Genomic DNA, 23171 nt, shown 5'->3' on the forward strand with positions numbered 1-23171 from the left:
AAATGCCCTTCATTAAATATCCCTGTAGGTCCAAACATTTTAATAACCACTATGTCTCTGCTACCCATTATAGTAAATGAGTCCAACTTGTTTGGGAAATTAAGTACTACTATTTGCCCTACAGAGGAAGTTACCACAGAGTTATTCACAGAGAAAGGTGCTTCTCTCACCAATTTACTTCCCCAAAGCTTTGTAAAGTGAGTCCCCTGGGCTGCCTCAAGAGGTGTAGTTAGGAATGGCTAGCCATGCATGACATGCATGGTAAACCTACTTCAATAATCCTATCTCCATAAGCCTTTGACTTCCACTGTTCCAAAGAACCTGTGGCATCTCTTCATCATTACTTATAAGCCACCACTGAATCTAACTTTCAGTCAGCCAAACAAGTAAACCGTTAAAAGTCTTTCAGCTACACAAGCTAATACATTAAATTCAGAATCCCTAGTAAAGGCACCCATAACCTTAATAGAACCCAATGTTCTATTCTATCCTCCCTGTTCTAACACTCTTAGATTTCATTCCCTCATGTATTCCCTAGATTTCTGCCAATAAGAAGAATTTTACAACTCGCTCGGGATATAAACTATCTCTTTCTGGATGACACTTTATACTTTGCAACATACCGAGCTATGACCCAGTTATGAGGCTACAAAGAGTAGTTGCGGTAAGTCTTGAGGAGAATGGGCATCCCCTTACATGGTAGTGCCCTGAGTAGTTATTATAGGGTTTGCAAGCTGCAGAAGGCTAGCCTTCCTACAGGCAAGCTGTTTTCACTGGCAATGCCTCCATTCCAAGTTTCAGAGTCCCACCTCTTCCAAAGGATTTCTAACTTTCATTCTTTGGTGAGCCTGTGACTTTAACTTATAGCTTTGTAATTTTGAGTTTAATATCCAGCAATATCGGTATTGTCGCTACAACAAATAAGAGATTACCTAAGGCTACTATAGAAGCTCACAGGTTCTCTCACCATGCTTTTAACTAAGAGTTAAAAACTTCTGCCTATGAATTTTCTTTCTATAAATGTTTCAGTTCATTTGGAAGAATCCATCCCACACCACGATTATTTCAGTCATTAATATAGCCACAATGTTCAAGTGTGGTAACTATTTAAGCTCCCAAGGTACTTCTTTTGGAAGATACTTCATCACAACCAATTATAGGCAATGCTTTTGTTAACTGATGCTACCACATGCTATGGATTACTAACATTTCATATTCTATCAGCACAGAGCTTAGCATTTCACTCAAGTCCAGGGACATACCCTCATATTTACAAATCCCATCCTTGTAAACAAATCCCCAAAGCCCATCTTTGTAAAATGATTATTATACTTTATATAGACTTTAGAGCATATCTAAATTATTTCCTAATCTGTAAAATGTGACTGGTACCAATAATTGTGTAGGGAAGAGACGATCAATAATAAATTACAAAAATAGGAGCTCCTGCTGTGTTACAGTGGGATTGGCATGTCTTGGGAACACTGCACTCAGGTTTGATCCCTGGCCTGGGGCAGTGGGTTAAGGATTCAGCATTGCTGCAGCTGCAGCTTAGGTCGTGACTATGATTCGGATCTGATCCCTCGCCCGGGAGCTCCATGTGCCGCAGTTTGGACAAAAGTGAAAAAAAAAAAAATTTACAAAAATGTTTTGAAAGATGATAAACTTTTATGTGACTCACTGAAAAAGTGCCTTTCTTATTATATAATGAATCTACTATAGTGGCTGAAACATTTAACCACTATAAATCTAATATTATTTCAGACAAACAATCATATGATCCCTGTCAAGGAATTCGTATGTAGCTAAGCTACAGATTGCCTCATTTCTGATTTTAGAAGTATTAAGGGCACAGTATAGACACTGAATTAAATTCTCTAGCAAAAAGAGAAAATTTTTATTTCAGCTTTGATTTTGCATGAATTATTTTGAATGTTGTAAATGTACAGCTGTTTGGGAGAAGGAAAAAAAAAAAAGGAGGACCCATAATCTTTTCTCTAGATATCACAGTACAACAACCAGTTTTTATTTTCCTCCTCCATAATTCCTTGGCGTAGGTAGGGAGATAAAAGGGAATTATCGAGAATTCAATTTTTATTAAATAGTAATTTTGCACAGCATCGGTATAGCAAAAACTAGTTCTAGAACTACATCTCTCAAGCACAAAGTGAGGTTACAAGACAGATGAATGCTTCTCTGAATTTAAATAATGTTCATAAGGGAAGCAGAACTCTTACCAAAATGTAGAATTTGTGCTGGGACATATATATCAGGTAGGTTCAATTGTCTAAGAATTATAAATGCCATATTATCAACAAAATGTTTCCTAGAATATGGCTTAGCCATTTAAATGAGTAATGAGAATTGAACTGCACATTTTTTTTTGTATGAATTAATTCTACCAAAACTACAATACAGGTTGGGAAGTACCTGTATTATACACCTGTCTATATTGACCTTAATCAAAAAGTTGTACTATTTCTTCAAAGATCTCTTTGAGAAATTATCAGTTGAGAAGTCAAACAACATTAAAATTATTATATAATAAACAAGTTTCAGAATGGACAAATATCCTATCAATTTATCATGTAAGATATGAAAAACTCAACTAAACAATGACTGCAATTAAAGTTGAAATTTGAGACTATTAATTAAAATCAATCTACTCCTGTTAGTAGTTTTTGTTGCAGTCATTGTTTACATAATTTTTCTTGGTGATTCTTCCTTATCCTGTAAAAAGTTAGGTAAAAATGCAATTAAAATAAGTATTTTGTGAATTACAATCCTATAATTCTTTCATGTACTTAGAAGGGGGTTTTGAAGATTCCTGACTATTATTATTCAGCAGTTAAAATGCTGGTGTATTTTACACTTAAATACTGTCACACATTAAACAGGTTTAAGTAACTAAATAAAAAAGAATTTATGATATCCCTGAAACATATTTATACCTCTGTATAGCACTATTACAAAGAATAAATACAATTCATTCTCATTCTTATGAAGAAGGGCTTCTCTAAGAAGACACATGTTTTTAAAAACTGAAAGCAACAAGTGTTTATGGATAATTCATTTTAAAATTGATATCATACTAGGATACTCAAAGTCAAAAAATTAACCTTTTAGCATATTAAAATATTAGATATAAAAGGTTTATAACATGACATAACAAAAAATCAACTTACATTTCAATAACAATCATAAAAATTCAAGAATTAGGAAATCTCTGTAAAACTTTTTAAACTTAGATGTAAACATTTCTACTTGTAGTTAGTCAGGAAAACCCCTGTTGTGAGAGTCTGACTGAGTCTTATCATCACCAACCCACAGAGAACCAGAATGATCTTGTGTGTGATTTCTCTTAGTTCACAATCACTATCAAGGGAATAAAAATGGGGCTGGCCATAGAAATAGAATTTTCCCCAAGCTTTCCACTACTTATTATCTGAAATTCCACAATTAAAAACTTACCTAATAGGTTATTGTGAAAATTAAATGAGTTAACATTTATGAATCACAGAGAAGAGTGAGTGAATGCTTTTTAAATAAAACAATTTTCATTATTTTGACCTAAACTGTGTATCTAGTGATAAGACATTAAACCATATAACTTATTTTCACTTCAGGAGTTCGTTTTTCCAATGTCATCCCTAGCGCAAAAATTACCAGGTTAAAATCAGAGAACACAAGAAAGGACTAGGTACCTTCAAGAAGGAATAAAGGAATGGGAAGAGAAAACTACTATGAGTTAGGCTCAGAACAAAGATAATCCATTACTAAAATACAAGAAATGTCCCATATGTCTCAATTTTGCCCAGTGTCAACTTGCCTTCCATGCAATTAGGAGAGCATGCAGAATCCCAAATTCAAGAGTGTGTTTATTTTATTTTATTTTATTTTATTTTATTTTATTTTATTTTATTTTATTTTATTTTATTTTATTTTGTCTTTTTGCCTTTTCTAGGGCCGCTCCCACGGCATATGGAGGTTCCCAGGCTAGGGTCTAATCGAAGCTGTTGCTTCCCACCTAGGCCACAGCCACAGCAACTCGGGATCCAAGCCGTGTCTGCAACCTACACCACAGCTCATGGCAACACCAGATCCTTAACCCACTGAGCAAGGCCAGGGACCGAACCCACAACCTCATGGTTCCTAATCAGATTCGCTAACTACTGAGCCACGATGGGAACTCCAAGAGTGTGTTTAAATTCAAAGGTTTAAAGGAAAGAAAAATGTTAGTATATAATTGATTAAAGCAATGCTTGAGTGCCAAATGTGGGTTAATTTCCACTTTCTTTTGATCATCAAAGATACTTCTCACATAAGGCAGAGCAAATGGTCACTTATTTAAGATGAGGGTTAATGTATTTGCACAGTCATAATTTCATATATGGTAAACATAGTTTCAAGGCACATGAAAGTTCTTTCCATGAAATATATATATAAGATAATATTTCACACATACATAGGCAACAAAAGCAAAAATAAACAGATGAGACCACATGAAACTAAAAAGCTTCTGTACATAATCAACAAAATGAAAAGCAACTTATAGAATAGGAGAAAATATTTGCAAACAATATATATGGTAAGGGGTTAATATCCAAACTATACAAGTACTCAAACAACTCAATAGAAAAAAACTAATAACCCAATTAAAAAATTGGCAAAGGACCAGACCAGACTTTTTTCCAAAGAAGACATACAAGTGGCCAACAGGTACAGACAGTCCTCTGTATCCACATGTTCCACATTCAAATTCTAACTCAGTCTGAAGTTCTGAAGTTGGTTGAATCTGAAGAAGGGGAAACCATAAATACAGAAGTCTTGCTGTACTGCACCATTTTATATAAGGGATTTGAGCATCCTCAGATTTTGGTGACCGTGGGGGTCCTGGCACTGAGAAACGACTGCACATGACAAGGTGAGCCATATCACTAATCATCAGGGAAATGCAAATCAAAACCACAGAAGATATTACCTCACACTTGTCAGGATGGCTGCTACCAAAAAGGCAAGAGATAACAAATGTTGGCAAGGATGTGGAGAAAAGAGAACCATCATATACCACTGAATGGAATGTAAATTGGCATAGGCACTATGAAAAACAGTAGAGATTCCTCAAAAAAACTGAAAGCAGAACTAGCATATGATCCCACAATTGCATTTCTAGTTATATAGCCCAAAAAAAATGAAAACATTAACTCAAGAAGATACATGAAAGCCCCTCCCCCATGTTTACTACAGTATTATTCATAATAGCCATGATATGGAAACAACTTAGGTATTTATCAATGGATGCAAGGATAAATAAAATGTGGTCTACATATACTCAATGGAATTATTCAGCATAAAAAGGAAGAAAATACTGCCAACTGTAACAACACAGACGAAACTTAATGTCTTTATGCTTAATGAAATAGGGCAGACACAGAAAGACAAATACTGTATGATCTCATATATATGGCATCTAAAAAGTCAAATTTATAGAAGCAGAGGATAGAACAATGGTTGCCAGAGGTTGGGGTTGAGGGAAATCAGGGGATGTTAGTCAAGGAATACAAAATTTCAATTATAAGATGAATAAGTTCTGGGAAAGTAATATACAGCACAATGCTTACACTTAATAATACTGTATTGTATCTTTTTTTCTAGGTGCAACCTTTGGAACCAGCAATGCAGCTATCCTCTGTCTCCAGGCCTAGCCAATACCAATTTTTTGAACTTAGTTCCTTATTGCCAATCAAATTTGAGCCCCCAGATTCATCAGAATTATTCAACCCTGGTAGAGGCTGCCATCAACCTGCTGATCAACATGCACCTGCAGACCTCCTACACCTCTCTCTGGCCTTCTCTTTAGACTGCAATGATGTGGCTCTGAAAGGCATGGGCCACTTTTTCTGGGAATTGGCCAGAAGTGTGAAGGCACCAAGCACCTCTTGAAGACACAAAACCAACACACAGCCACCCCTCTTCCAGGATGTGCAGAAGCCACCATTCTCAGAGAGAAGACCCTGAACTGGGTCCTTTTGTATCCGCCCTCCACACCCCTACCTCTGTGACTTCTTGGAGAGCCATGTCCCAGATGAAACTCATCAAGAAGATGGGCAACCACCTGACCAACCTCCACAGGTTGGCTGATATCCAGGCTGGGGTGGAAGAGTGTCTTTTCCAAAGGCTCACCCCCAAGCAGGACCGTAACAGGGAAAAACAAATCTGATTCCATATTGGATTTGTTCCTTTCCCTTTAACTTTCCCTTTGACCTTGTCCTCTGTCACTTGTGCTTAGTCATCCTAGCTCTGCACCTTTTGCAAAAGGATACTGCCTATAGCCTGAAATATATACAATAGCCTATTCTGATGACTATGACCTTTAAGAATATTACATTTTGAGATAAAAAGTTGCAGAACAGAAAATAACATTTGTTTTGTTGGAGGTTTACAGGAACATCATGACCTGACCTATGTGGACAGCTATAAGATCAAAGGATTTCTGCACCAAGAAGTCTGCAACAACTAACCACTCCCCCTTCCCTTTCTTCTATAAAAGAAGCCTGAATTCTGACTGAGGGAAGATGGTTCTTTGAGACATTAGTCAGCCATCTTCTCAGTCTGCTGGCTTTCTAAATAAAATCATTATTCCTTGCCCCAATAACTCGTCTTCTGATTTATTGAACTTGGTAATAGGACCAGGCACTTCTGGAGCCCAGAGGCCTTTGATGAGTTCCTCTGGTGTCAGGATTTCTGCCTGAACCCTCTTCTGCAGTCACTAAGCAATTTTTAGCCACTCTGAAACCACCGATCTCCCAAGCTTTGGACCAAATGTAAACAATAAAGCTTTTTGCAGCAAAAACAAGTAAAACTGTATTGTACACTTAATTTGCTAAGTATTCTCACCACACACAGTGTTAACTATGTGAGGTTATAGATATGTTAATTAACTTGATTCTGGTAATTATTTCATTGTGTATATGTACATTAAATTATGTTATATAACTTTAAATATATATTAAATATATATAATTTTATTTGACAATTACAATCTCAGTAAAGCTGGAAACATTTCAGACATAAAAATGGGTATTATTTGTTACAAAATTCAAGTGTTACTGTACTTTTATTAAGTAAATATCGATTTAATTTCTAAGTATGTAAAACTTGGAACAAGTATATGTTTATAAATTATGTCTACATGATACCATAGCAACTGAACACAAAATGAAATACTCAATTCATTTTCTAGATATTTTGGTTTTTCCTCACCAAATGATTTCTGTTTTTTCCCTTAAATGACCTGTATTTTGATAATTTATGAATTCAGTGTTGAGATTTTATTGGGTTGAGGCTTAACTAATGAGATAGGCAAATAAATCATAATATTCTCTATTAAAGTTTTGTTTGTTTAACTGTAAGTATATTCTGACCTTATTCTATGATATCTATACATTCCTCCCTTTGTCCTTTCTTTGCTTTACTAATTTTAAGTAATCTCCTTAAGCTTCAGTTTTTGGCTCTGAAAACTGAGACTAACATAAACTACAAAGTTTTCAGGAGGATTAAATGAGAGCATGTATGTAAAGCACCTACATAGTGTCTAATACAATAAGGTTTTTTTCTTCTCACCTCACTTTTTCTTGTCATTTCTAGGATAGTCAGAGTACTTGTGATCAGAAAGTAGTGTTTGCTCACATGCCTGCCAATATAGCCACTGGTTTTAACAACATACCTGATGTCCAAAATTTGCTTTATAATATGCTATTGAGGAAATCAAAGACATTTATTCACTCACTTACCTAACTGCACAATATTCCATCTTCATTCTCCCAGAGATGTTTTGGGGTAGCATAGCAACCATCCCTTTCGCAGCCGCTGTTGCTCCAAGATGGACCATCTGAACTTAAAAGCCTAACTTGAGAACTAGAGAAAAGAACATGACAACTTCACAGAACATCCGACTTAAACTCTGATGGAAGGATAAACAGTAAGAATTAAGAAAAGGATTTGGGCAGAATAGACAAATGAATTACTAATATGTCTGCGAATAGAAGATGGAACTGAACATCAGGCCACTGCTGTTGCTAATTTTTTTTTTTAATGCTTTTAGGACAGATGTTAGAAACTGAGAATCATCTTCTGATTCCATGAGAACATTCTATCCCCAAATTTTTTTTTTTTTTTGGTCTTTTTGTCATTTAGGGCCACACCCATGGTATATGGAGGTTCTCAGGCTAGGGGTCCAATTGGAGCTACAGCTGTAGGCCTACACCACAGCCACAGCAACTCAGGATCCAAGGTGTGTCTGCGACCTACACCACAGCTCATGGCAACGGAGGATCCTTAACCAACTGAGCAAGGCCAGGGATCGAACCCGCATCCTCACGGATGCTAGTTGGGTTCACTAACCGCTGAGCCACAATGGGAACTTCAATCCTGAAAATTTTTAAATGTTTCTGAGTCTTTGGAAATTGATAAGGTACTGATGAAGGTTCAAGCCAAAGTTTAGAGATCAGCTAATTTGACATAAGTGGAGAACCAATGATTATCTTGGCATTTTGAAAGCTGGTCAAGTCTATAGGGTTGTAAGGAAAACAGTTTACAAACTAAACCTAATTGTGAACTCCCTGTGTCATGAAATCCTTGAAAGCATCAATAAATACCTTTCAGAGAGTCAGTGACTATAACTTTCCTTTATGTCTCTGAAATATGAATTTCAAAAAGAATAAACAACATGAATTCACTGAAGCCTAACTTTCACCAAAGATAACCTCAACAGTTCTGAGATACTTAATGATTTATGTTTAAATTGAATCTTGACATTGTATTTTAAAGAAAATCACAAAATAGGTGAAAATTTTTCCCAAATTATAATCCAAGGAACTTTCACATAAATAATTTCAATTAAGAAATTTTTTTTCTTTTGGAGCTCCCGTCACACTCAGTGGTAACAAATCCGAATAGTATCCATGAGGATGTGGGTTTGATCCCTGGCCTCACTCAGTGGGTCAGGGATCCAGTGTTGAGGTGAGCTGTGGTATAGGTCGCAGATATGGCTCTGATCTGGCATGGCTATGGCTGTGAGGTAAGCCAGCAGCTGCAGCTCAGATTTGACCCCCTCGCCTGGGAACTTTCATATGCCTCTTGTGCAGCCATAAAAAGCAAAAAAAAAAAATTATTTTTAAGGGCACACCTGCACCATATGGAAGTTCCCAGGCACCACAGCCAAAGCAACACCAGATCGTTAACCCCGAGTGATGAAACCTGCATCTTCATGGATACTATGTCAGATTGTCAACCCACGGAGGCACAATGGGAACTCCTCAATTTAAATTTTAAAACACTTTCCAAACCTCAAGAAACTGCTAGTTACCTCTCGGGAGTAAAACTCAAAGGACTGGGAGCCTCCTTTTTACCATGTAGCTCTGTGCAACTTTTAGCTTTTTAAAAGCATGTGCATGTGTGCCTATTATTTTTAATTTATAAATTTTTTTATTTTGTCTTTTTAGGGCCACATCCATATGGAGGTTCCCAGGCTACAGATTGAATCTGAGATACAGCTGCTAGCCTACACCACAGCCATAGCAATGCAGGATCCAAGCCACATCTGTGAGCTACACCACAGCTCACTGCAACACAGGATCCCTGACCCACTGAGTGAGGCCAGGGATCAAACCTGCATCCTCATGGATGCTAGTGGAATTCGTTACTGTTGAGGCACTATGGGAACTCCTGTGTGCCTATTTTTTAAAATTGTTTAATCAAAATTGTCAAAATTGGTCAAGTCTGAACACGAATTCCCAAAACTATATTAAGCACAATAATTAGAAAATATTAATATTTCTCAAAACTAACATAGTCAATTAAGAAATATCTTAAAAAGAAAAATTTTACTTGATAAATTCAAAGAGTTAAAAATGTTATAACATATTGAAATAGAAACGATTATATTATATTACAACATAGATGTGGAAAAGAATTATCCTTGTCAATCTCTATAAGTAAATATGTTATAATTACTGATGAGGAACTGACAAAGAATTGAAATGGCTCGAACCCTCACTTTTTTGTTTATTACTATCCTAACAGTCTGCTAAAAATTTTTAGCCCCAATTCCAATCATTACTTTTGGATAACGCCATTCTCTAGTCAATACCTGTAATGTACTTGCCTGATGTTATTGGTAGTATTGTTTCATTAAACATTTTACCATATGGTAGCTCGAAAGTCTTCACTAAAATATCATGTTGATTTTTTAATGTGCCTTTTAAAAATGAATTCTGAAGTTCATAGGCAAAATATGAAGAAAAAGCTATTCCCTTAGCTTTTTCTTTGAACTTGGACACATAATTTTGGAAGTAAAGCATGCGAAGAGTCACATTCATGTACTGTGTTTTGCTGTCTACAGTTCTGTCTTTTATGGACCTGAATGAAGAATAAGAAAAGATCAAATCAAGGGGTTTTTTTGCTAGTAAACCCAAACAGGTTCATTAACCTTATGTAAACTGATAGACAAGTATACTTATCTCTTTCTAGACTTAAACAGTGTAACGATTATGCTTTTAGTGTTAAGGTGTCATTTCAAACATTGTTTCCTTAGTAAGCCTTGCCAGACCAGCCAATATAAACTGAGCCCTATCACCCTGCTTAATTTATCATAGCGTATATAGCTATCTGATATTTCCTTTTATTTACTTTTTTTATTGACTATCTTCCCTCTTAAAATATGGATTCATAATCAGTATTAAAATCGATAGAACCAACATGTAAGCTCTCAATAAATATTTACTGAATGAAAAACAGCTTACATTTTTCTAAAACAAATTTTTATGAATTTGAATATATATTGGATAACTTGGTAATCAATTCTAATGTTTTGAAGCAATATTTAAATCCCAATTATTTTGTAAATTTGTATGAATACTCTCAAACTTGTCTCTCCTCCCTTTCTTTCTCATTTCAATGCAACATATTTTTTTTCCAGTTTTACTGATATATAATCAACACACATTTAAGGTACACAGCATAAAGACTTGACTTAAATACATCATGAAATGACTATTACAAGAAGTTCAGTAAACATCCATCATCTTATATAGATACAAAACTAAAGAAACAGGGGAGTTCCTGTCATGGCACAGCGGAAACGAATCCAACTAGGAACCGGGAGGTTCCATGTTCAATCCCTGGCCTCTCTCAGTAGGTTAAGGATCTGGCATTGCCCTGTGGTGTAGGTCACAAACGTGGCTTGGATCTGGTGTTGCTGTGGCTGTGGTATATGCCAGTGGCTATAGCGCCAATTAGACCCCTAGCCTGGGAACCTCTCTGTATTCCGCAGGGGCAGCCCTAAAAAGACAAAAAAAAAAAAAAAAAAAAAAAAAAAGAAATAGGAAAAAAATTTCCCTGGGATGAGAACTCTTAGAAATTACTCTCTTATCAAATTTTATATATAATATACAGCAGCATTACTTATATGTATCATGCTGCACATTAAACTCCTAGTACTTACTTATAACTGGGAGTTTGTATCTTTGACTGACTTCATCCAATTCTCCCTTCCCTAATCCCCTCCACCTCTGGTAACAATAAATCTAATCCCTTTTTTTTACAAGTTTGTTTGCTTATTTGTTTGTTTTTGAAAGATATTTAACCTACAGTGTTAGTTCCTGTTACACAACATAGTGATTTGATATTTTATACATTTCAAAATGATCATCACAACCTCAGCAACAGGGGATCCAAACCACATCTGTGACCTATACCGCTCACAGCAATGCTGGATCCTTTACCCACTGAGCAAAGCCAGGGATAGAACCTGTGTCCTCACGGATAGTAGTTGAGTTCTTAACCCACTGAACCACAATGGAAACTCCTCTGCTTCACTCTTTATGCTCTTTTTCTGGCAAACTCAACATATTTTGTTACTTTAATTTAATCTCAATTCTCTACCGATGCCCTCCCAAATAGAAACACACTCACATCTGTCTTTACAACCATTCAGCCCTGCAAACTCAGCACTTACAAATGAATCAATTATCTTTCCTCCTCAAAGTACTTTCTTCTTCAAGCCACTAAGGCCACTCAATTCATTAAGACCTAAAACTTTTGAGCCAAAAAATCTATACATAGTTCTTTTAAGATGTTTCTAGGAGTTCTCTTGGTGGCTCAGCAGGTTAAGGATCCGGTATTGTCACTGCTGTGGCTCAGTTTGCTGCTGTGGGTTGGGTTCAACCCCTGGCCCCAGAACTTCTGCATGCCAAGGACACCACCAAAGACAAACAAGCAAAAAAAAAAAAAAAAAAAAAAAAAAAGGCTCTAAATATATCTTCCCTTCTGCATTCCAAATTTCACATTCCATCACCTACTCAGATCATTGCCACAGTCTCCAATAGGAGGCCCACTTTGGTTCACTTGAATATTGATACAGTGAACTGTTCTTTAAACACCATTTTCCTCATTTTGTTTATCTGGTCAATTTTGCCTCATGAACACCTCTCTCCATTTTCACTGTAACAACCTTCATCCAAACCATCTTCATCTCTTAATTCAACTGTTACCTCAGCTTCATAAACTGGTTCCCTTCTTGCCTTCCTCCAAACTATACTGCTCTCGAATCACTTTTTAAAAATGTAAATTCAAACATGCCACTCCCTTGCTTAAAATCATTAAATGGCTTGTCCCCATACTTAGGTCAAAGGCCAAAACCCTAGAAAGTGTGCACCATCTAGTCTGCCTCCCTCTTGAACCACTTTTTAACCACTCTTGAACCATCATCTTACCTTACTTTCCGTGTATTTCTGAAGTCTAGTCACACTGACCTTGAAGTTCCTCAAACACGGTAGGCTTCCTCTTGCCTATAGGTCTTGCGTATGTTGTCTCCTCTGACCATAAAGTTCTGCCTTCCCTCCACCCCCATTTATTCAGTCATCTCACTCCTTTGGGTCAACTCAAACATTACTTCTTAAGTCAAGCTTCCTTAACACTGCCTTCTGTCTCAGACTAGTTCCACTTTCTCATTGATATCCTTACACTTTCCCTATGTAAAAATAATCAAATTCATAATTAGTCTACTGTATAATTAATTATTTAAAAATCTAGCGTCCCTGCTATGATACAATTTAATGGAATACAAATAATTGGATTTGGTTCACCACTGTTCTCCCAGTGCTTGGCACAGTACTTTGCACATACTAGATGCTCAATAAATATTTGGTGACTATTACAAAGAAGAAACTTAGAGTAACTATCCATAATTACCATCATCATGTCTCTATTAACCAAGTTTCAAGAACATAAATAATCTAGATTTATCCTACCTATCCATAAATATTAATCACTATTACTGAATATGAAGCTCTTCTCCCTTCTCACTCTTGAAAACATACTCTGTTCATTCATGCATCCAGGTCATCATCAATCATTTTGTTTTTCTGGTCCAGAATGCTCTCCCCTCTATCTGTCTTAATTCTACAACTCTTTCAAAGCTCAAATACTACTTTCTCTACTAATGTTTCTTTGGCTCTTCATACTGATTTATCTTTACTGTATATTCCTATAATATTACTAGCAGTTTCACAATTCAATATTATATTACTCAGTGTTTTTTATATTTATTAATCTAGTCTTCTTACCTAGATATTATATTTCTTAAAGTTAGCATCATTTTTCTCCCTCCCTCTCTTTCTCTATATATGTATATATATACATACATACACATGTGTGTGTATATATATATATATGGCCATATATATATATCTATACAAATACATATGCACACAGACACATACATACACACAAACACATATATATTTGTCATGCCTGCAGCATGTGGAAGTTCCAGGGCAGAAGTTCCAGGGCGAATATGTGCTACAGCAGTAACCAGAGCCACGGCAGTGACAACACTAGATCCTTTACCTGCTGAGCCACCAGGGAACTCCATGGCATCATTTCCAACACTTTTACTCTAGTATCACTTCTTATACTTTTTCTAAGCCCTCTTCCAAAGCTTTCCATTTTGACATTTCCCAAACCTACAATTCCAAAGATCTAAATAACCCCTAGCATGGTATAGTCTTATAAGATACTCAATAAATACTTTCTGGTTAATAGATTTTTTCATTGGTACAGAAATTCTTAATTGATTTCCTCATATTTAGCTCTATTTTTAATACAGTAAATAGGATGGCCACTTATATAATGGAGACTTCTTTTCTAATTAAAAGCCAACAGCATAAAAATGTAACCCAGATAAAATATATAATCTAAATTCTTTGCTTTCCTTATGATAACATCTGTTGACAATATCAGTTTGAATCTGATTTTACCAGATTCCAGAGTCAGTCATGATGTTCAAGGCAGCTGACTTGAGAAGCCTATTACATCTCCCAGGTATCATTTGGTGCATTTTTACATCCACACAGAATCCACTGCAGCTTCTAAAAATGTGTTCATAGACTCAAATACACTTTAATAATCTCAAAGAGTTATTGGGATTAATCAAATGCTTCACCCCCCTCCCAAACAAAGAGCACTCTTTCTCACTGGTACCTATTTAGGAAAGGGCTGCACATTTTTGATGATTTGCATTTCTAACTACTTGGTCTTGTGAATAATATATTTGCTTGTTGCTTGTGAACTCAACAATCTACTGTTATTGGTTATTTTATAAGAACTTTAGAGCCTATTGGAACATAATAAGAGCCTAGTAAATAGCTCATTGATTTGGGTTTCCCACCTTACATTTGTTATTTTGAACCCATGTTCTGTGGGAATGCAAAAAAACAAATTTTCAGTGTTTATACCAAATCATAAATTCCAATATCTGCTCAAAAATATAATCAACAATTTAAATTCTCCATGTAACTCTTGAATTGCATGTTAGATACTTAGAAAGTTTAATTTTTAAGTCAAAGGAGCACGTTTAGTAACAAAAACTTATCTTTATTCATAATTTCCTAGTATTCCAAAGAAACAATGGAGCTTTCAAAAATGGTCCTAATTCAGTCAAAAAGGTTAGGCCCCAGGGATACTCTAAAGCACATTTACTTCTTCCATCATTAGTTAAAAATGTAAGCATTTCAGGTCATTTACAAGCAATGCCTCTATGAATTATCTCTTTTAATCACAGTTAAATTAAAATATTTAAATTACTTGCAAAATATTTTTGCTTGGAATATGTTGTTAATAACTCTCTGTCCTAGGATTCTGTTCCCTTGTGTCCAGTTAACTTAGCTCCATTCCAAGAACCACTGATTGTTCCCTACATCAAGGATCAGAACTCAAATATATATACAGTTCTCTTACAAATGAACTTTAAAATCTAGCTTAGGCGTTGCTTGCCTTCATCACTCACCCCCAAACCAAACAATGGTCTTATCTAGGAAGGGTAATGTCCTCAACATAACTGGGCAGCTTGGAAGAGCTCCAATGTTGAGGGAACCAGTCTCTATCTGAGTCAATTGTTTAGATCCACAAGGCGACAGCTATCTCAGAAAGATCAACCTCATATTTAAATTTACTCACTCTTTTATCAACAAATAATCATTACGCATCTAACTACTATGTGTCCAACACTGTTCTAGGTGCAGGGTAGCTAGCAGTGTAAGGCAGGTAAGTTCCCTACTCTACAAACCTTATATTCTGAGTTTCTATGCAGGCAGACAAAGGAGTACGCATAATAAAGAATAATACTGGTTCCAAGGAGGATAGAATAAAATACTGAAGTAAAAAAATTTCAAATTAAAGAGCATATCATACAAAGGCACGTGGGGAATATAATTCTCTTACACAGTGGACTATATACATATACTGCCTTACTTAACCAGAGAGAGAGAGAAAAAAAAGAGACAGGTAAGCTACACAGATATAGATTCATATCTACACAGTCTTTAATCTGCACAATCTAAGACAGAACATTCCATGGTATTCACTGGCCCACAGTGAACAAAAGAAAGAGTATTTCATTCCATTTTCAGAATAACAGATTACTCATAAAAGTAAAATTCTATATGCTTAGTAAGGAAGCATTTTTTATAAGGATGCTTTTTAAGCCAATTATTAAATATAATTAACAAACAGAATCAGTAAAATGTTCTAAATGAACTTTTAAGATATACATCAATCAATTTCAGTTATGCCTCAAGCATGGCCAAAAAAAAATTTTCACTTAAACACACACACACACACAACACACACACACTCACTCATCTGCCCTGAATTTTGGCTACATAGATTCCAACTAAACTTCCTGTATAAACAAATACATATAAAACAAAGTAGTCCAATGAGTATAATTACCTATAATAAACAATAAATTTTACATGTGGCCTATTATTATTTTCAATATGGTTTATACCCCTTATAAAATGTATTTAGAATCACCTGGTTTTTTGGTCAATTGCCCATTCACACAAATATAGATAATATAAACTTCCAAAAGATAACTTATTACTGTTATATTAAATATCAATTCACATCCCCAAAAAGAATGTTACATTTCAAAATGCATGAGTAAAGCCCACTCTTACTGTTAATGCATCCATACACATTTGTATACATGACTTCATAAATATGCCACTGTATTCGAAAAACACACCCTCTTATAGACATTTAAATTGGCAGAAACACTTTTTAAGAAGCATACAATTAATCTGTGATCATGACAGGTATGTGTAGACTAGAGAATTAATGAAAAGCAAAGCATCTTAAACTAACAGGTTTTTAATGTTATCAAGTTGATTTTCAAGAAATACATGTCATTTATTTTCAAAATGGAATGATAGCAATACTTCCCAGAGTCTATCAATTGTATTTAAAATAAGATACTCATAACTTTCAAACACTGCTTTTACTAGTCATCACTTGTCATTAAATGTAACTGTATATTTGAGAGCTTTCTAATAATAGCCTTTAATTAAACCAAGGACTGTTAGAGGGTTTCCGCTGCCCTTTGAAGTTCTTAATTATTACTTGTACCCAGCCTTTTATGGTACACTTAAGGTTAAATTAAATAATTTAAATATACCTTGAAAAGAAATACGAAGACTTTTGCCTGTTTTAATTAAATCTCTGAATTTCAGGATTTGAAAATAATAACATATGTTTTGATTTTTTTCATGGCCGAGTGGTAAAATGTTCGCTATATTAAACAACAACAAAAAAATGGTAGCTTTTTATGGGACTAATCGCTAAGCAGATGCATGTAAATGAGCTATTTTCTATGCATGGCTTCCAAAAGTGCTAATTAAATAGTTGGTATTCAAGGCTATGCTCGCTCATTGTTTAGTGACACACAAATCCAGCGATGTGTGCCAGCAGACATTTTAAGTTGAATGTTTTCTCCTCTACGGCCTTTGTCATGAAATGGTGGCACCATGATGAGAACACTAGTGTAAGCAAAACATTGAAATATGCTTTAATAATGTTTTAACCATGTAGTGACACTAGTCTAGTTTTCTAATGAATTTTTAATTTCTTTTTTTCTTATAAGGGTGGTATGAGTTATCGCTGATGCATATTAAATCATATACATGAGTCATTTTCTCTAAATTTGCATAAAATGGCTAAATGCTAATGCACCAAATGGAGCTTACTACATGTGGTACAGCAAATATTCCCTTGAAGATTTTTTGCAATCAATCTCCTGTATTTCATTAGCAACCAGATAAGGTGTGGTCTGCAGAAGAAAAAAGAAAAGTGTGTACCTCATGAACTTACGAGGCTTCAGATGATTTCTACATGGTGATTAGAGTAGCTTCTGCAATTAGAATTTATGTAGGTAAAACACACACACACACACACACACACACACACACACTTCTTTTAAAGGCACAGTGCATCAAGAGTCCTGAATACTGCCTTTCGATATTAAACAATGAAAAGGCACCATTCGGTTACTATGATTTTCTATAGCTATAATTAAATGAAGAAGAGCTATACTTTGAATCTAGTATCACTTGATTAAGTAACCCTTCGTCAAATTTTCTAACTCAAGATTACAATTTCCCTACTATGTTTACAAAAGAACTTTAAAAAAATACCCACGGGCAAAATGTTTTTGTTTGCTAACTTTTCCCTTTTTCCTTGTCCAGGAATGGTGAAGAATTTTCTACACTAAGTGTAACATTAAACATGGTTTCCTCTGTCAACAAAATACCCCCATTGAACTGGCATTAAGATCACATACTGCAGAAATTGCATTACAGTGACAGTATTATTGGGCAAACCTGTTATTTCTTCGAAGGATAAACTTGCTGCTTACTCACTCTACTCAACAACCTTTTTCTCATCTCTCAATATTTTCACCATCTGGAATATTTTTTAACCTGGTACAGAAAAAATTGGGGAAGGGGATGGCTATTTAAAAATAAATGTATGCTTTACCCTACAGTTATTTTGAATTAGTCTTGATAAATAATTAAGGAATGCATAATATATTATTTAGATGCCATGGTCTTAAGAATTTGAGTGGTATTTCAAGTACAATTATAGTCATTTATTTATCAGTAGAAAATTTACATAATCACACTTCAAAATCCAGTGGACTGGAGAGATATCAGAAAGACACCCATGAATGTGGTAATGACTCTGAGCATTAGATTAAGTTAATAATGTATTGATGCACATGATATTCTAATATCTGCCACTGCAGTATTTGATCACTTAAAATGATAAAAGCATAAATATTTTTCTCTTTTCAAACTACACTTTATACAGAAGTGCTCTTTATAGCATAAAATGCAATTTGAAAACTCAAAATTGAATTAAACAATCTCTAATAAAATGGTGCTAAATTTAGCTTAAATACAGCCAAATTGCAATTTCTATTGGCTAAGAAAATAATTTTGCCTTAATAATAATTATTGGTTAAAATAAACATTGTTCACATCATATATTTTGAATTGGCAATATGCACCTTAAGGCTGAAGTCCAGAAAAACGAAAGAAATACAACTTCTCTCTCTTGTCAGTGAATACAGTGTGTAAATGGAGGAATTAGTATTGGAAAGGTAACACACTTTCTGTAACTCAGTCATGCTATGGATTCTTCCTTAGCAGCTAGTCCATCTGAGACGAATTTGGCAGAAATATATGCAGTATTTGTACTGTGCTGTTTGAATCACTTGTGTCCCATAACATATCTGCTAACTCAGATTTTAGGCTATCATTGAACATGAGTCTTCAGTGTGAAAATCTAAGTAACTCAGTAACCTTACTTGGGGACAGCTAAACTTTTTACTTTTTTATATTAATCTAAGTATCCACAAATTGTCACAGAGTTATTTTATGAAACAATGCAAATACAAATTTGTCAATTAATTCCTACTTGCATGCTGTCTAGGTATTTTCACCATCTGAGACACTCAAGAGGCATATACTACAAACTCTAAAGATGAAGACCTACCAAATTATTTTTCTCCCATTATTTTCAAACAAACCCACTTGCCATGAATTAGTGATGGTGATAACTTCATATTTAAAGCTCCTAAACAGTTTTCAAGCTATTCCATAGAATGTTCAACATCCTCAACTTCAGACTCCTGTCAGCCAATGCTAATTTAACTTTGTTTATAGGTCATATATTTCAAGGATAATTCAATACACCAAAATAATATACATTGAGCAGCTATTATATATAACTATGTGCTTTCTAAAAATAAGATCTAAAATCCATTATTTGAGTTCCTTTCAAAGACTATTAAATTCATGCAACAGTTTTCAGATACCTTCCTAATTCTCCCAGAATTAAAATAAGAACTAAGTACACTTCTATTATTACTATACAAGTTATCTAGCCCTGACAGGAAGTCCATAGATTCTGAATTTCAATGATATTAAATCTATTATTGTCTTCACGAAGGCATTACCTCCAAAGAAATTATGGGAAGGAATTTTTTTCATTGGAGCAGGTTTGATAAATGCATAAATTAATTATATTTGAGCTATTTATTCAGTGAATATATTAATTATACTTGTTAGAAATTCTTCCATTCCAGTAAATCTCACTCACATCTCTGTTTGTGTGTGTGGTTATATATGTACTTAGTTTTTTTTTCGTTGAAGACAAAGATTTAAGAAACATCCTGCATTATATTTTGCAAGTTATTTTTCCTGAACTAATTGGGAAGGTGTTTATTAATATTTTTGCACATTCCTTTCCCTAAATGGTTTGTTTATAGCTTTCCACCAATTATTAAAGTGATTAGCATCTATAGTTATTACCAACTCTCCCACTAGCAATTAATGATATGACATAAACTTTTTAATCTTGTCATGTTTGAATTTAAAACTTAAATTAAAAAAAAAAAAAAAACTTCCAAGAGCTGGGTTGCAGCTAAAATTCTCCTCTAGCTTGTTTTCCCAGGGCCAGTGACTATTAAACTCAGAGAACACAAGAAATCCCTCAGACAGCTACTTAGTGACAGAACCAAATGAATACTGTTATGTGAGTGTTTTAATAACGCAGCATTTTAGAAGCATTTTCCCAAGATTATTTCTAATTGGCCCTGTCATAAAGTAGTCGCAAACTGCCTTACAACAATAAGCAGTTTAAAACCAGTTGTGCAAGCCTATGGCAGAAAGTTGTTAATAACATGATTCGAAATTTACCTGTGAAGTACTGAGCTTGACTACTTTTGAAAAAGAACTGTAAGTAACGGTCTTTGTAATGCAAACAGATCAGCTGCCAAAAGCCACCACCTTTGGAATCCCACCACCTCACCTGAGGGTGCAACAGACCTTGGTACACCCATTGGTTAAGGGAATCAAACCTGTTCTAACATATAGGCAGGTGCCCTTCAGTGTCACTAAAGCACAGCCCAGGGGCGGTGGCGCGTTCGTATACACCGGGAAGCCTGGACCCTCTTCCCGGTGCTCGTGCCCACCCAGCAGCAAGACCGCCCTCAGCCTCCCAGGAAGAGTGACCGTCACCTGAAGGGAGGGCCTGGGCGGCTCCTCCCGTTTCCACCCTTCTTGCTCTCCTCCAAGACCCTCCTCTTTCCCAGCCTCACCCGAGGGCCGCAGAGCCAGACCTGCGAGGGGCGAGGTGGATTTAGTCCGGTTAGAGTTAAGATGGTATCATTAGCTGCGCACAGCGTGACTTCCCACTAATCCTCTCTGCAACTTACAACAAGTTTAAATGTCCATGCATGATGTTATTAACTGGCTTTAGTAAGTGCTTAAGACTCGGATCTCTTTTTAAAGTAATCTCTGAACACGTTCTACTGTATCCACCCAACAAGGAGATTAATATTTCCAGCAAATCTGATAGGGGGAAGATGCTCTGAGTCCCTAACCGGCAATGGGGGTAGAGGTGGAAGTTGATTTAGGGAAAGGCCCAGAGCTAAGTGCGCTCACCAAACCCCTCTGCGGATTCACAAAACTTTTTCCCCCAATATCTTCACCGAGGGGGTGCGGGTAGGGTTAAAAAATGGGAGGGAGGGAAGGAGGGCACGCAATATCTTTATCATTGATATTGATCACACCCAGGGAAAATGCCTGGGCATAACTGTAGAAATAGAGTGTCAGCAAAAGAAAGCCCCTTAATCTCAAGTTGCCTGCTGGCCTGAAGAGGAATCTTTGGAAAGGGAGAGGCCTGCTTGCAACCGAAGTCCCGGGAGTGACTAAACCCGACGCCACCCCCATCCACAAACTCATCTCCCCAGATTTCTAAGCAACAGCAGCCGCGAGCTGGCGCAGAGGACCAAGGTCGCCGGTAAGGGGCCGATGGGCGGGCAAATCAAAAAACACAGAACCCTCGCGGACGCAACTCAACAAGCTAGGCATTGTAAAGCTGGCGGCCACACTCGGTGGGACCAACGTCCCGCAGTCTCCAAGCCTTGGAGGGCGGGCGCCGGAATTTGAGCGCTCACGAACTTGGGAGGCTTCCTAGTTCGCTACCCGGGCCGCAGCACGCCCCTCGTCGCTTCGCCACCTCGCCGCGCGCTAGCCCTGAGCGCGCGCTAGCCCCGGGAGCGCGCGCGCCGGCGCACCAGCTCTGGCAGCTGGGGCCGCCGGTCTCCCGGGAAACACCAATCAGACGCCCGCTTTCAGGAACGGGCCACGAGCAGCCGCAGAGTAGGAGGACTCCGGTTGTTGGCGGTCACCGGGAGGCGTCGTGCTGCCCGGCGGCCGACTGGCCGCCTTCGCCGCTGCCACTGCCTAACCCAGCCACTTTCGCAACCAGTCACGGAATTGGCTGTCTCCTCTGTGCACCACCCACGCCAAGCACCTTGCAGGGCGGCAGCTAAGCCTGGCTATTTTTAGATCTCAAGAATATTTTGTGCTCAGCTAAAACCCAGTCAAACAACCAAGTACAGTGATGTGCTTCTCTTTGAACAAATGGCTCAGAACTCCATATTTCCCTGAATAAAGTCGATTATCTTCACTTTCTTAAAGTCCTACCCCCTGTGGTCTGGCAGTAGGCTGTAAAGGTGGAAGCCACATGCTCCCACCTCAAAGGTGGTCATCACCTTTCAAAAGAAGTGCAATAACTCTAGCGGTCCTGATTGAGGGCAAGTGGATATTCCTTAGCAATCATGACTATATACTTTCCATTTTCATTCACTATCCTTACAATTAACTCCACAATAAAATCGAACAATTCCCAGAAGGGGTGAAATACGTTCTCAAAGAGATGAGAACTGAGGATTCTGCTGACTTCTGTACTAGGTTATCTAATGCTAAGAAACCAACGAACACAAAAACAGGATAACAAAGCCATCCATTAAAATCTGTAGACATTGAAGAACTACCTTACACGCTCCATCACTGTAGGACCTGTTTAAGTGTCTCAAAGTACCAATGTTAAAAACAATCGACCCAAAATTATAGATGTCTTTTTACTAGGCAACTTCTTAAGGATGCCTTGTCCCCTATTGCCCAATTCTCCACCTCCGCCCACCCCCACCCCAGCACCCATCCAAATGCAACATTATATTATGCTGTGTTTACCCTAACTAATTAGGGGAAAGCTAAGTCATAGAGAGAGTGGGTAAAATTTATCAATATTCTGAAGCCACAATGACATAGCCAGAGGTACAGATCTATAGGAAAAAACTAGATATATATATATACACTCTCTTTCATACATTTCCTAGCCACACTGGAAAATAAACATTTGGCTTCATTTCTCCATTTTTAAAAAGTCAAAAGTCTTAAAATGCCAAACTGTCTAACTGT

At 36.5% G+C, this 23171-nt stretch overlaps 1 long non-coding RNA gene across 1 annotated transcript; it reads right to left on the bottom strand.

The window, feature by feature from the left end:
* Positions 1–17456: 17456 nt before the first annotated feature.
* On the bottom strand, positions 17457–21099 carry LOC146405634 (uncharacterized). Its single transcript, XR_014838280.1, has 2 exons — positions 18012–21099; positions 17457–17888 (listed from the first exon to the last, which is right to left on the bottom strand). It is a non-coding gene; the product is annotated as an uncharacterized LOC146405634 (long non-coding RNA).
* Positions 21100–23171: the final 2072 nt, after the last annotated feature.

This window comes from Sus scrofa, chromosome 2, assembly GCF_054392235.1.
Source record: "Sus scrofa isolate SSC_HxYL_T2T_F1_AM1 chromosome 2, Sscrofa_HxYL_maternal_Yorkshire_Landrace_v2.0, whole genome shotgun sequence".
NCBI lineage: Eukaryota > Metazoa > Chordata > Mammalia > Artiodactyla > Suidae > Sus > Sus scrofa.